Below are 12517 nucleotides of genomic sequence, written 5' to 3'. Positions count from 1 at the left end.
CGCCGTCTGTCCTCCTTGCTCCCATCCTGGAGGGAGGCAGACACATCAACAGGCAATTGCAATGCAGCGTGACCAGGGCCACTCCCCAGGGAAGTCCAGGCTGGGGGCTGGGGGTGGGGTATGGAACACACTGCCCAGCCGGAAAAGAGGCCAATCGCATAGAAGGCCAGGCCACCTCTAGTGGAGGTGAAGTCTGTCAGACAATATAAGTTGTCTAGGGAATAAACAAACAGGGAAGGGCCAGCAAGATGGCTCAGCAGGTAGAAGTACTTGCTGCCGAGCCCAAAGACCTGAGTTCCATCCCTGGGATCCATATGGCTCGAGGAGAGAACTGACTCCCTCAAACTGTCCTCTGACCTCCACACACATGCTCTAGCATACAACTGCATGCATATACACACGTGCACATGCACATATACATATGCATGCACACTAAATCAATAAATGCTTAATTAAAAGGGGGAGGCAAGAAGAAGGGACCGGGCAGTCCAAGTGTTTGAGAGTGGGGAGAGGGGATGCGAAAACACATGTCACCTAGGCGGTTCTTGGTCAGTACTGGTGAAGGAATCCTGGGAGAGGATAAGATAAGCCTGGAGGGCATCTCAGTGGTGGTGAGATGGAGTTGCTCCTCTCATTGGCCAGTGTGTGATGTGCGATTTGACTGGGGGGGGGGTGGGAGGGGGGTGCATAGAGACCGTATTGGTAAACTTGTACTTCAATAACATTGGGTGTGAGGGTGTGAGGGTGTGCGGTGTGTGGGCATGTTTGGAAGGGTGGGGGGCTTGTTAAGGGTCACTATGCCTGTCTGAGTCAGTGGAGAGAGAGGGCACCCATCGTGTGTGAAGTTCAGTGTATATGTCTGCGTCTGCAGGTGTCCCTACGCCTATGGATGGCGGTATGTGCATTTTGTGTGAGAGTATGTTCTTGCAGGTAAGTTGCCCGAGTGTGAGAGAAAGAGAGAGAGCCGCCGTCCCCCCCCCTTCTAGCCCTGCTGCAGATCACACACACACACACACACACACACACACACACACACACTCCTGGGTTGAGCGGGAGGGGAGGCTGCCCGTGGCTGCCACAGCCAGTCAGGACTTGCTCATTTGCATGTTAATGAAGCCCTGGGAACTCTCCAGCTCCAGACTGACAGGAGCCCCTGGCCCAGTCCTCCCCTGACAAGCCTGGGAGGGAAAGGGAGGCTGAGATCTAGCCAGGGAAAAAGAGGCAGCAGAGGAGGAGGGGCTGGGAGGAAGCTCCCCTGGCCCCCACCCCTACCCTGTCCAGCAGCTAGCTGAGTGTCCCATGGCCTCCACTTTCCTTTCTAGGCTCCTAGCCCAGTGTAAGAGAGCTAGGGAAAAGCCTTCCCCAGACTGGGGAGAATTCAGGGGAATCTGCCTAAGGATCCAGATCAAATATGGAACACCCTTCAAACCTCCCACAGTCTGAGAGGTCTTCCTGGGAGCAGTGTGATGCCCTCCAGGTATTAGCCACACTAAGGGAACCACTGCATGCCCCTGCCACTTCTGCCCAACAGGAAGGACAAGGTTCATCTGGTACCAAATCTCTCAAGCCCTAGCCACCGCCAGAGTTCTATCAGGATGGGGCATGTCAGGGTAGGGAGGGGGAAGGATCGAGAATGGGGTCTCTGGAGACATGTGGAGACTGGGGTAACAATGGAGGGGTCCCTGTATCTGTAGTGTTCAGGAAGTGTAGTTCCCCAGCTCTGATCTATAGCCTGGGTTCAATTCCTGGGGCTCCTACTATTTTATCCCTAGGACCTAGCCAGCCCCTGATTCTGTCACCTTCCCCATCCCCCAACTCCCTTTAGGCATCACCCATTCCTCCCCCTGCCTTTTTTTCTTAGCCAGTCACTTCCCACAGGAGGCCATTACTCTCTGGGGAGCCCACAGCAGCTGGCTACCAAACATACTGTCTGGTTTTGTCTCAGAAATGTGTCCCCTGCCTTGGCACCGGGACTCTTGGGCTGGGGCCCTGGCTCCTCCCTCCTCAGTCTGGGCTCACAAGGCACTTTCTTTTCCTTTTGCTTTCCTGTCCTCCCATCTCTCTGCTCTGCCCTGGGCTTGGCTGAGCCCCTCTCTCTCTCCCCAGCCTCTGCCTCCATCTCTCCCTCCTTCCCAAATGCTCCAGTACTCAGATTCATTCTCTCTCTCTCTCTCTCTCTCTCTCTCTCTCTCTCTCTCTCTCTCTCTCCCACCTCTGGTCTGGCCATCCCCCACCCCCATCCCCGGCCCTGAGATGTCCTTACTATAGAGTTGGAGAGGTAGAGGTGAGGCCCCTCCAGGCCCCAGGTCTCTGCAGGTGAGAGAATAGGTGGTTGTTGCGGGTGTTGATTGCAGAAAGGATATCTGGCAGAAATAAGCTGCTTTTTCTGCTTCAGTGACGACTGTTACAATCAAATTGTCCACAGACAATTAGTGGAGTGGGAGAAATAAGAATTAGATTTCTAATTATTTTCTCAGTAAAAGCCTCCCTGGACTTGTGGGTGAGGGGGAAGGGCTTCTCAGTGAAGCTCACAAGTGCTTTGGGGCTTGGCATCCTTCGAGCTGGGGGCAAGGGCCCAGGTTAGAGTTGGTGTAGCCAAAGGGAGATGGCCTAGTCAAGCCCTCAGCACCTCAGGGAAGCAGAGAAAGAAAGGCCTTTGCCTCATGAGCCTCGGGCTACTCGAAAGAGTTGAAAACTGAAAGACTTGGGTCCTAAAACATCAGCCTTGACACCATTTGCTATTGGTTCCCATTTTTGACCCTCATTCCAAAAGTTGCCAAGGCATGGAGTTGTGTCGATGGGGCTAATGAGCTCCTCAGATGAGGCAGGTGTCCTGAGGCCCCGGGCCCAGGCTCACACACTGCACATACATTCACACTTGTATCTCCTTCCATAGCCCTCTGCCCCCGGATGTCCACCTGTCCCTGTGGAAGGAGGAAGGGACTCGAGGAAAGAGTGCAAAGCCTCACGTCCCCACAGGAGCCTCAGCTCCCACCCCTGTAGACGTCAATGCCAGCATCTCCTGAGGACGGCAGGCAGGAGGACAGCTCCTGACTCCCGGGTCACTTGGAAAGGAAAGGACAGTCTGTCTGGTTTGGCTGATGTCCTCTAGCACCTAGGGCATGGTTCCTACATGGTCCGTGTTCTCTAATGCATTTCTGTCGTGTTGAAGCTACTGACTCTGGTGTTCTGAGGACGGGAGAGATAGGAAAGGGGTGTCTCTAAGAAACAGCTTTAGGAAGCTGAAGGGAGGAATGGGCAAGCATTTAGCAATCTCAGCTGTGCCCAAGGGCTCTGGTCTGAATGGTGAGGCCCACCAGACCCATGCTTCATCAGGGCACACACCCCCCCCCCCCCGAGACTGACAAGCTAGCAGGAGAACCTGGAAACAGGACAGGCTCAGGTTTGGGTCTGGGCTGTGCCCTTTCACGCCACTTAGAACACTTCTACTCCCCCCCCCCCACCTCACTAACACTCAGCTTTCCTCTCTGTAGGATGGGAAGAGGCAGTGGCAGCTTTCTGGAATCATCTTGCTGCATGGTTCTGTGACCATGCTTTGTACCTGGTGACATGCTTTTGAGTCTAAGAATTATTGTCCCAACCCCTTTGACAGAGACACCAGCCCCCCCCCCCCCAACACACACACACGTCCTGATCCTAATTTAGAGTCTTCAGAAAGGAGTGCCTGGCTGTTTCAGCACCTTCAGGCCTGACTCCATTTTCATAGGGAGTGTAGGCCTAGCAAGCTACTGTCCTGAGTGCCCACTGACCATTCATACACTTGCACACAGGTCTCATACAAGTGATTCCTGTGGTCACCCATAGTCACCCACACACACCCTTCCAGGGCCAGCTCCCTCCTGTACCCAGGAAGAAGCAACCAGGCAACTGCTGTCCCTAAGGGAAATGAGGGGAAGCTTGAGTCCCATCCACCAGGGCTGTGCAAGCCAGCTACAGGTCTGGATTGGGTGAGGGTAGCTACTTTCAGCTACACCGCCGCTATATCTCCACCATCCTACCTCTGGGACCAGCTGTGTGGGCTCAGCAGGGAGGAAGTCACCTGCCTGGGATGACAAGACCCTCTACCTGTATTGATTTACCTGCTAACTGGCCTTCTTTGACAGGGACAGAGATGCCTCCCCCACCACCCATCTCTTTCTTCCTCCCCCCCACACCATCTCGGTTTCTCCTCCTGTCTCCCTGGATCCCAGGTCTCCGCAGCTCTGGGTCTGGGTCTCCCACACCCTGCCTGAGCTATGTAAATGTGGTATTTCCTTCTCATCACCCCGGCTGCCTTCCTGGCTCACATTTAATTTGATCCACAGAGGCGCCTCTACAGAGTCACTCATCAAAGCTTGAAGACAATTAGGTGAATGTCAGGGTGGCCTGGGCTCCACGGGGGCAACCAGAGTCTGGAGCTGGGCTGTGGAGGGTGGGGGTCAGAGGTCGAGTAGGAATCTTGGCCACCCATGGGGTTTGCCCAGGCTCAGTGGTCCACTCCTGCTGGGGGACCAGAAGTCTGAGCCGCCCTGTATTAGCAGGCCTGTCCTGCCCGGAATTCTACTTTGAAGCGTGTGTGGCGCCCCTGCAGTGGAGGACTCCTCTTCCCGTCCCCACCCAAGGCACAGAATGCAAGAACTAAGGTTCCGTGGATCTGAGTTCTATATTGGGTCAGGGTCCCCTGAGAAAACCACACATTCTTTTCTCAGACACTCCCTGGCCCTGCCCATGTCTGCTCCCACAGGGTCTGTCTGCTAAGCTAAAGTTCAACCTTTAACCCTCCTCCTTGCCTCTCTGCCTATCCAGTGTTTCTTTGTAGCTATGATCATTTTGTGCTGTTTCTCCCCGGTTCCCACCGCCTTCCTTCATCCTCAGACCTCTTATCTTGGTCCTTGCTCAGCCCCCAGCCTCCTGTAGCTTAAGCCACTTGACTCTGATTTGCCATCTCCACCTCTGACGCTAACGCTGCTCTAAGGGACCGTCCCCCTGGATGCCTCTCCACTGCCCCCTAGTTAGTCCCACCTCTCTCATCGACCCTTCTGGTTATTTCTCTTCCACCCTGTTCCTACCAGGCAGGCTGTCAACACATTTTCTCTTCCCCCTTTTCATAAACGATAATAATAAAATAATTTATTTTTAGTTCTTTTGTATGTGTGGTGTATGCATACACGTGGAGGCCATGTGTGCCCTCATGCACATGTGCAGAAGCACAAGGAAGACACTGGGTACCCTCTGTATCACTCTCTGCTTTATTTCTTTGAGACAGAATCTCTCACGGAAGCAGGAGCTCAGTTTTTCCAGCTAAGATGGCAGCCAGCAAGCTCCAGCAACCCTCCTCCCCCACTCCCCTAGCACTAGGGTTACACGTATGTATGTACAGTCATGCCTGGCTCTTTACATAGGTGCTGGGGATTCTATTCATGCTTGAATAGAAGGCACGCTTATCCACAGAGCCATCTTCCTAACCTATAAAATACCATTTAAAACTACTTTCTCTTAATAGCCCAACTTCTATCCTATTCTTCACTCCACAGAGAAGCTTCTAGAGAGCTGTCTACGCGAGATGTTTATCCTCTCCGGTATTCCTTGGCCCACTCCAGTGGAAACACCCTTGCCAAGGTCACTGGTAACTTTCCTCACTCTGTCCCTGGTCATGCCTCAACTGGATGCCAAGATATCCATGGGCACTGCTGACCTTGCCTTTCCTGTTGGCCCTTATTGCCCTCATGATGCCTCCTGGAGTCCCCCACCCATTCTTTGTAGGGACATTTCTAATGCCTCCTCTCCTTGCCGCACAGGGCTCCAGCCCAGGCCCTGCTCATCCTTCCCAGGACCCGGGTCATATACTTCAGCCCAAGGCTTCAGAAACCTTCCAAATGCCCATGGCCTGGGGTCCCCGGTTCTGGAACAGGGCCGTTTTATGAGCTAGGGACCTGACCACCCACCTATAGTTCATGGCACTGCCAATGTCTTCAAAATTCTCACCAAACCTTCCTTCTGACCTCTTCTCGTGGCTCCCCCAACTTGACAATTGAATGAACTATCAACTCTGAGTCTCCCCAGACAGAGCCTCCTTCTCCCACCCTTCCATTTGGGGTGTTGAGGAACTGTCTCTGAGACTGCTCTTCCTGTCTGCTTAGGCCTCAGAGTTCCCATGGTGCCCTGAGGCACCATAAACTGTCTACCTTTGGGTGTTTATTATCCTGTCCCCCCCCCCCCCACGGAATGATGTTTACTTTCTTGATTGTCCAAATCCATAAATCCATCTTTCCCCCCTTCTTCAAAGTTAATCTCCAACCCTTCCCCAGGAAGCCCCCAGTTTCGGGCCCCAGATGGCATGACTGACTCTCACTTAAGCTGGGCATTCAGGAGTCACCTCCACTCTCCTCCACCGTCAGACTCCATGGGATTGCCCAGGTTACCAGTTGACCAGTGGGCCATGTGATTATCCCTAGCCAATGAGCTGTGGACAGGGGTAAATGTTGCCTACCTGGTCAGCCCACAGTGGAGTGGGTATCTGGTCTTCTTGCTGTGATAAGTCTTCAAGACCATGCAGCCAAGAACACCAAGTTAACCCCAAAAGGAAAACAACCCTAAAGAGAAAGAGTGGAGCGGGGAGGGGGGAGGGCAGGAGGGGTAGCCCTGTTCCTTGGTTCTGCCGCAGGCTTGGCCTGAACAGGTAACAAGCTTGTATTCATATGCTAAGATGGGGGAGGGTTGTCTGTTTTCCTCAGTCTCGACCACTGCTACTTTCCCTGTGGGTAGCCAGGGGATGATCCTCAGCTCCTCACCAGGGGTTAAAAGTCTTGCACTCTCTGAGTGCCTACTGAGTGCCAGACTCATTGTGTATCCCCCAACTAGGAGATCTTCCAACACAGCAGGGCTCAGTGTTGAGAGAGAAAAAGACAGCTCTGCTCAGCTGCTGGGCTTCTGGGCTCTGGTGAAGTCTGTAGTGGGAGGAGTGGGAGTCACTTTCCTGGAGCTGTGAATTGTAGTAGCTCCTTTTTTTTTTTTTTTTTTTTTTTTTTTTTGGTTTCTCTGTATCTTTTGGAGCCTGTCCTGGAACTAGCTCTTATAGACCAGGCTAGCTTCAAACTCAGAGATCCGCCCGCCTCTGCCTCCCAAGTGCTGGGATTAAAGGCTTGCGCCACCACTGCCCGGCAGTAGTAGCTCAATTCTGTCCAGGTATAAATGTTGAGAATTTGACTGGTCCCTAGAGAAGGAAGAATTGGGGCTCTGGAAAGGGGAACCATGACTGTAATATACTAGTGTTAATATCATAACTGCGACCTCAGAGACATTCGTGTGTGTGTGTGTGTGTGTGTGTGTGTGAAGCACTAAACCGACCACACTCCCTAGATACCAATTTGTTTCTCTCAGCAGCAGCCTATGAGGCAGACATCCTCACTCACAAACTACAGACAAGGGTGTTGAGGCAGGGCTGAGGTAAGGAAGTCACTAAGAACAGTAAAGCCAGGGCTCGAAACTAGGATTTGGCTTCAGCGTTGTGTTTCTCACCCCCATAATAATAATACGGGCTCCTGGGACAGGGGAAATGTCGCTGGATGTGAGCTGTCAGGGCTAAGGTGAAGATAGAAGTTGATAAAACCGGTTTTCTGTCTGTGTATAGCTCTGAAGGGGAGGGCAGGCATGATGGCCAAGCCTCCCTCCCTCTTGTCTACAACTTTTGCCTTGATGCATACCCTAGACTGTTCTGACACCCCAAAATCACATAAGAATGAAGCCAGAGGCCATCCCTTCTTATGGCACAGGTGGGAGAGACGGATGTGTGACTTCCGATAGCATGCTCGGGGAGAGCAGTGTGTAAAGGGGTCTTTGAAGAAAAAGGAGAGAATGGGTAGAGAAACAGGTATAGATGCCATGGGATACTCACCCGCCACTGCCAGGAGCCTGCTTGTGATGGGTGTTCCTGGTAACGAGAGTCCAAGGCTGTGCTGTGAGGATGTGGGCGTAGAGGTTCCCCAGCTCCATGATACCTCATTCCAAAGACAGAGCTCAATTAATCTCATATCACCCTACTTTGCAAATGAGGAGGCTAAGGGTCTGAGAAACTGACTGCCCAAGGTCACTCCACAATGAGCAGCAGCAGAGTCCTGGCAGAGTCCCCATTCAAGCGCTGCGCCCAGCTCCAGCTGTTCCCAGCAGTGCCAGTCTTGATGAGAGAGAGAATTCCCCATGTCCCCAAGGAGACCTCCTACCGTGGGATCAGGTTACCTGGGCCTCCAGCAGCCAGGGTGAGCCCTTGCCTCACACGCCCACCCGTGTGCTAGGGACAGAAGGGGGACTTTATGTGCAATCTGCCAGACTCTCCAGAAAGCACTTAGGTTTACGATGTGCATGAAATTGATCGCCAGTTGGCGCGGCCCCCGCTCACTCAGTGCCAGCCTCTCGCTGGCAGGAGGCTATCCCCACCCCCACTTTCAAGGAGCATCAAAGCCGCCTGCCAAGGCCCCTTGTGAGGGTCCTTCTCCAGGAACAAGTGCAAAACGGAGGGAGGAATTCTGCCCAAAGGCCTTTCCACTGTGCACACCCCCCTCATTCGCCCCGTGAGAGTTAAATAGCTACGTGTTTTATGCCAATTTCAGCCTCTTCGGCTTCCTCTCTAACGAGCCAGTGCTTTCAAAGGCCCCACTAATTGGTGTTTGTGCCTCACACGCCACGACACTTTGATAGTCACTTAGGACGATGGTCCATCTATCACAGCCCTGGTAGAAGGAATCTGCTCACCTTGCTGCACCAGGGTTCCCAGCCTGTGTGCCCTGGTGCATGCACACAAGTGTGGGTGCATGTCAATGTGCAACCTGAGGACACACAGTTGTCTTCTTCCCTGTAAACAGGCCATCTCTGTCTGGGCACACCCCTGTGCACATGTGCACAAACGCTCCTTGGAGAGTAGCTCTTGTGTACCTGTGTTTGTATGTGAGTATGAGGGCACATGGGGCTGTGACTCTGCATATGTGCTCAGTTTCCTGGGCAGAAGGATCTGTGTGCACATGCAGCAGTGTATGCGTGTTCATGCATGTGCATGTTTGGGGTGGGGGATTTCTCCCTATGGGCATGTCTGTGAGAATACTTGCAAGTCTACTAAAGAGGTAGTTCGTGTCCAGTTGCACATGTGGATATGCAGGCTTATGTCCCTTAAGTACAGGGGAAGGTGTCAATGTCATGGAGGGCATGCAGGCAGGGTGCTGAGTAAGTCTGGTTCCCTGTGTGCCTCAGTGCCTCTGTGTGCCTAGGCGAGTGTGTATGTAGCTTCTGTGGGTGGTATGCAGAGGCAGGTGGAACACCAGGCCAGACTCAAGGCTTTGGGCTTTGCTCTGCCATTTGCTAGCTCCACAGCGTTGGTTACTTGTATAACCTCTAGATTTTGGGTTTCTCATTTGGAAAATGGAGGTAATAGAAATATTTACCCCATCCTGTCATGCAGACCAAATGGGAAGAGCTGGTGACTATGTGAGAAACAGGACATAAGATGTGCCTGTGTACCAGCCTGTGTGCTGTCTGGTGGGTGGCGCACACCTTTAATCCCAGCACTCTGGAGGCAGAGGTAGATGGATCTCTGTGAGTTCGAGGCCAGCCTAGTCTACAGAGTGAGTTCCAGGATAGTCTGTTAACACAGAGAAACCCTGTCTCAAAAAACAAAACAAAAGTTGCGCCTGTGTATAGGGCAGGTAGGACAGGCTCTCCCTCTTTGGTTTGTTCTTCCTCCCTCAGGCAGATACCTTCCTGGGGGCTTGCTATGCAGCCAAGGGAGCTGCTTGAACACTTGGGGAAAGAACTAGAAGAGTGGTGGTGAAGGCTGGCCAGGCCTGGAGCCATCGTTGGCACCTCTGAGATCTTAGTCCCTTTCAAAGTGAGTTTATGCTTTTATTACCTACGTATTGCACATGGGAAACTGAGGTACAGAAGTAGGTGGGAACCAGAGAGAGCAGGGTTTGTTCTCAAAAGCCACTGGCTGTACCTCTGATTCTGGAAGGAGATGAAGCATGCACACTGTCTCACACCCTACACATAGCCCTGTACGTCCAGAACAAGGGTTTCTTCACTGAGCCTTGGCCTGGGGTGCATGCCTTGGATTGTGAGGACAACCTGTCCAGGAGCCCAGCCCTGTACTTCTCTATAAGCAATGGTAAACAGCTCCGCTCTTACCCCACCAGGTACTCACAAAGAAACCTACCCAGAAAGGACAAGGACAGGAAAAAGGCTAAGGGCAGAGTTCCTTGTACCCTAGAATATAGTTCCTACTTTCTTGTTTCCCTTGTTTGCCACACTGCCCCTTAGTTGGTTGTGCCTGCCAGGTGGGTCATGGCAAAGATGAGCTCTATCCATAGGCAGGTCACAGGTTCTTTATATCCACCTAGTGATCAGTTAGGTGACCTAGTGTGCTACCAAATGAAAGAATGGCCCAGATCTGGGCCACACTGCCTGAGATTATAGCTAGTATATGTCCCTGTTTTAGTGTGTGCATGGTTTTTTTGTGTTTTGTTTTTGTTTTTTGCTTATATTTTGAAGAGGAGCTTTTTAAAAAATATATTTTGCAATTGAGAAATAAGACTTTAAAATCTCACCCATCTATAGCCCTGTCAATTGGCATTGCCATCATTAACACCCTAAATTTCAAAGTCTTCACCTGCTCCAGTATTAGGGAGGACCGTACCCACTCCCACCAATCCCTATCCTTTAAACCTATTGGTTTACCACCCCCTTCCCTAAATGTCTCTGGCATGTCTCTAAAACAAAGCAGAACTGATCCTCCACTGTGTATCCTTCACCTCAGTCCCCTTGCCTCACGCTGTTCCAGACTCATTCTGGCAGTATAGGACACAAGCTCTCCCTGGATTAGGATCCCTCCCCTGCTACCAACAGCCAGACCAAGCCTGCCCTGAAGGACCCTCGTGTTGGGCCTGGAACTTGAAGTCTTCACTGAGGCTGGCAGCCAGCAAGGGGAGCAAAAGGGACCCAAGGGGCTAGTGGCCCCGTCCTCCTCGGGCCTGTCGCCCCACCCTCCCAGCCGGTGGCCTGTCTGCCTTCCTGAGCTCATTAACTGCAGGTCACCGTTCAGCAGGAAAGACAAGGCGTGGGTTCTGCAGGCGTTCATTAGCCGTGAGAGGAACAGTGTGTGTGAAATTAGCAGTCACCTGAGGACCTCGATAATTTCATAATTAGGAGGCCTAATGGCTCCAGCTCTGGATGCCAAATGACTTAACCCCTCGCCTGCTGGGCCCCCAGCCCCCAGACCAAGAGTGCAGGGGAGGGCCTGCAGGAGCCCTTCTGTTCCAGCTCCCTTCCCTAGTGCCAACCCTGTTTGTTTGCGTCACCCACCATTCGGCACAAAGGCTGGCAAAGACACGGGGGTTGCAAGAGCAAGGTTTATGAGGTGAATGAATGAATGCATGAATGAATGAACAGGTGTTTAGATGGGGAAGGCACTACAGCCCCTGATGCTGCAGGTGCTCAGAGAGGAATGCTGTGGGTGGGGGTGGGGAACGAAAAGAAGGGCGCTCCATGTGCATAGGAAGTGGTGACTGTGTGCAGGCCTGTGTGTGTGTGTGTGTGTGTGTGTGTGGACACGTGCGTGCAAGCATGAGGTCACACACATGTGGATCTAGGATGTCAGCTTCTAAGAACCCTGTGTGTGGCCATGCCCAGGCTGCCATCTGGGAGCATGTTCTGCTGCCTCCTGTCTCTGTGGCAGGACCCAGGTGCCTTTCTCCATGCCAGCCTCTCTTGGCACCACCTGAATGACCACATCCAGAATGTCTATACAGGGAGCTTGGGGGCATTCTTGGCCAGGAAAGGAGTCCTAGGGGGTTTACTTTCAATCTTCATTTGCATTCCAAGTGCAATGTTTTCACTTAGAGAGAATATTTATTTGGAATTCTGAGAAGCCTATGCTAATACTGAGGGACTAAAGTCACAATCCTTAGCTCACAGGGAGTTAGGACAATTTCCTGTGACCCTTCACCTTTCTCAACCTGTCCTCATTCTGCTGGACCTTCCCATGGCCCTGAAGAGACAGGCACTGGTGGAGAGATGGTGTCCTGCCTTATTCCCTGAATGGTGGAAAGGAAGCAGCATACTGGAGCTGAGTAAGGCCAAAGGGAAGGAGAATGGAGAAGGGAGCAGAGATGAGAACAATGAAGGAATACAGAAGACGGGGGGGGGGGGGGGGGGGATCAGGAAGAAAGGGGAGGAGGAGAGAGGATAGGAAGTCTGAAGGAGGTGAGAGAGGGGAGGAAGGGGAGGGAGCCTGAGAGCATTATCGGCACTTAAAAAGCGAGCAGCTCAGTTCTTCTTTGGCACAAATAATGGCTTTTTTATGAATAAATCATGTGTCAGACGCCTCCCAGGGAGTAAGCATGGAGGGGGGCGCGTCTGCTGGGCTCCAAGGCTGGTGGGGAGGGCCAGTGACAGACCCCCAGCTGTAGGGGTGTTGCTCCCTCTCCTGATGGGGCCCAGAAGGACAGGAGCTGTCTCTGAACTGTCTCTTGAGCTA

This window comes from Arvicola amphibius, chromosome 6 (assembly GCF_903992535.2).
Source record: "Arvicola amphibius chromosome 6, mArvAmp1.2, whole genome shotgun sequence".
Taxonomy (NCBI): Eukaryota; Metazoa; Chordata; class Mammalia; order Rodentia; family Cricetidae; genus Arvicola; species Arvicola amphibius.
Note: the sequence above shows the minus strand (reverse complement) of the source record.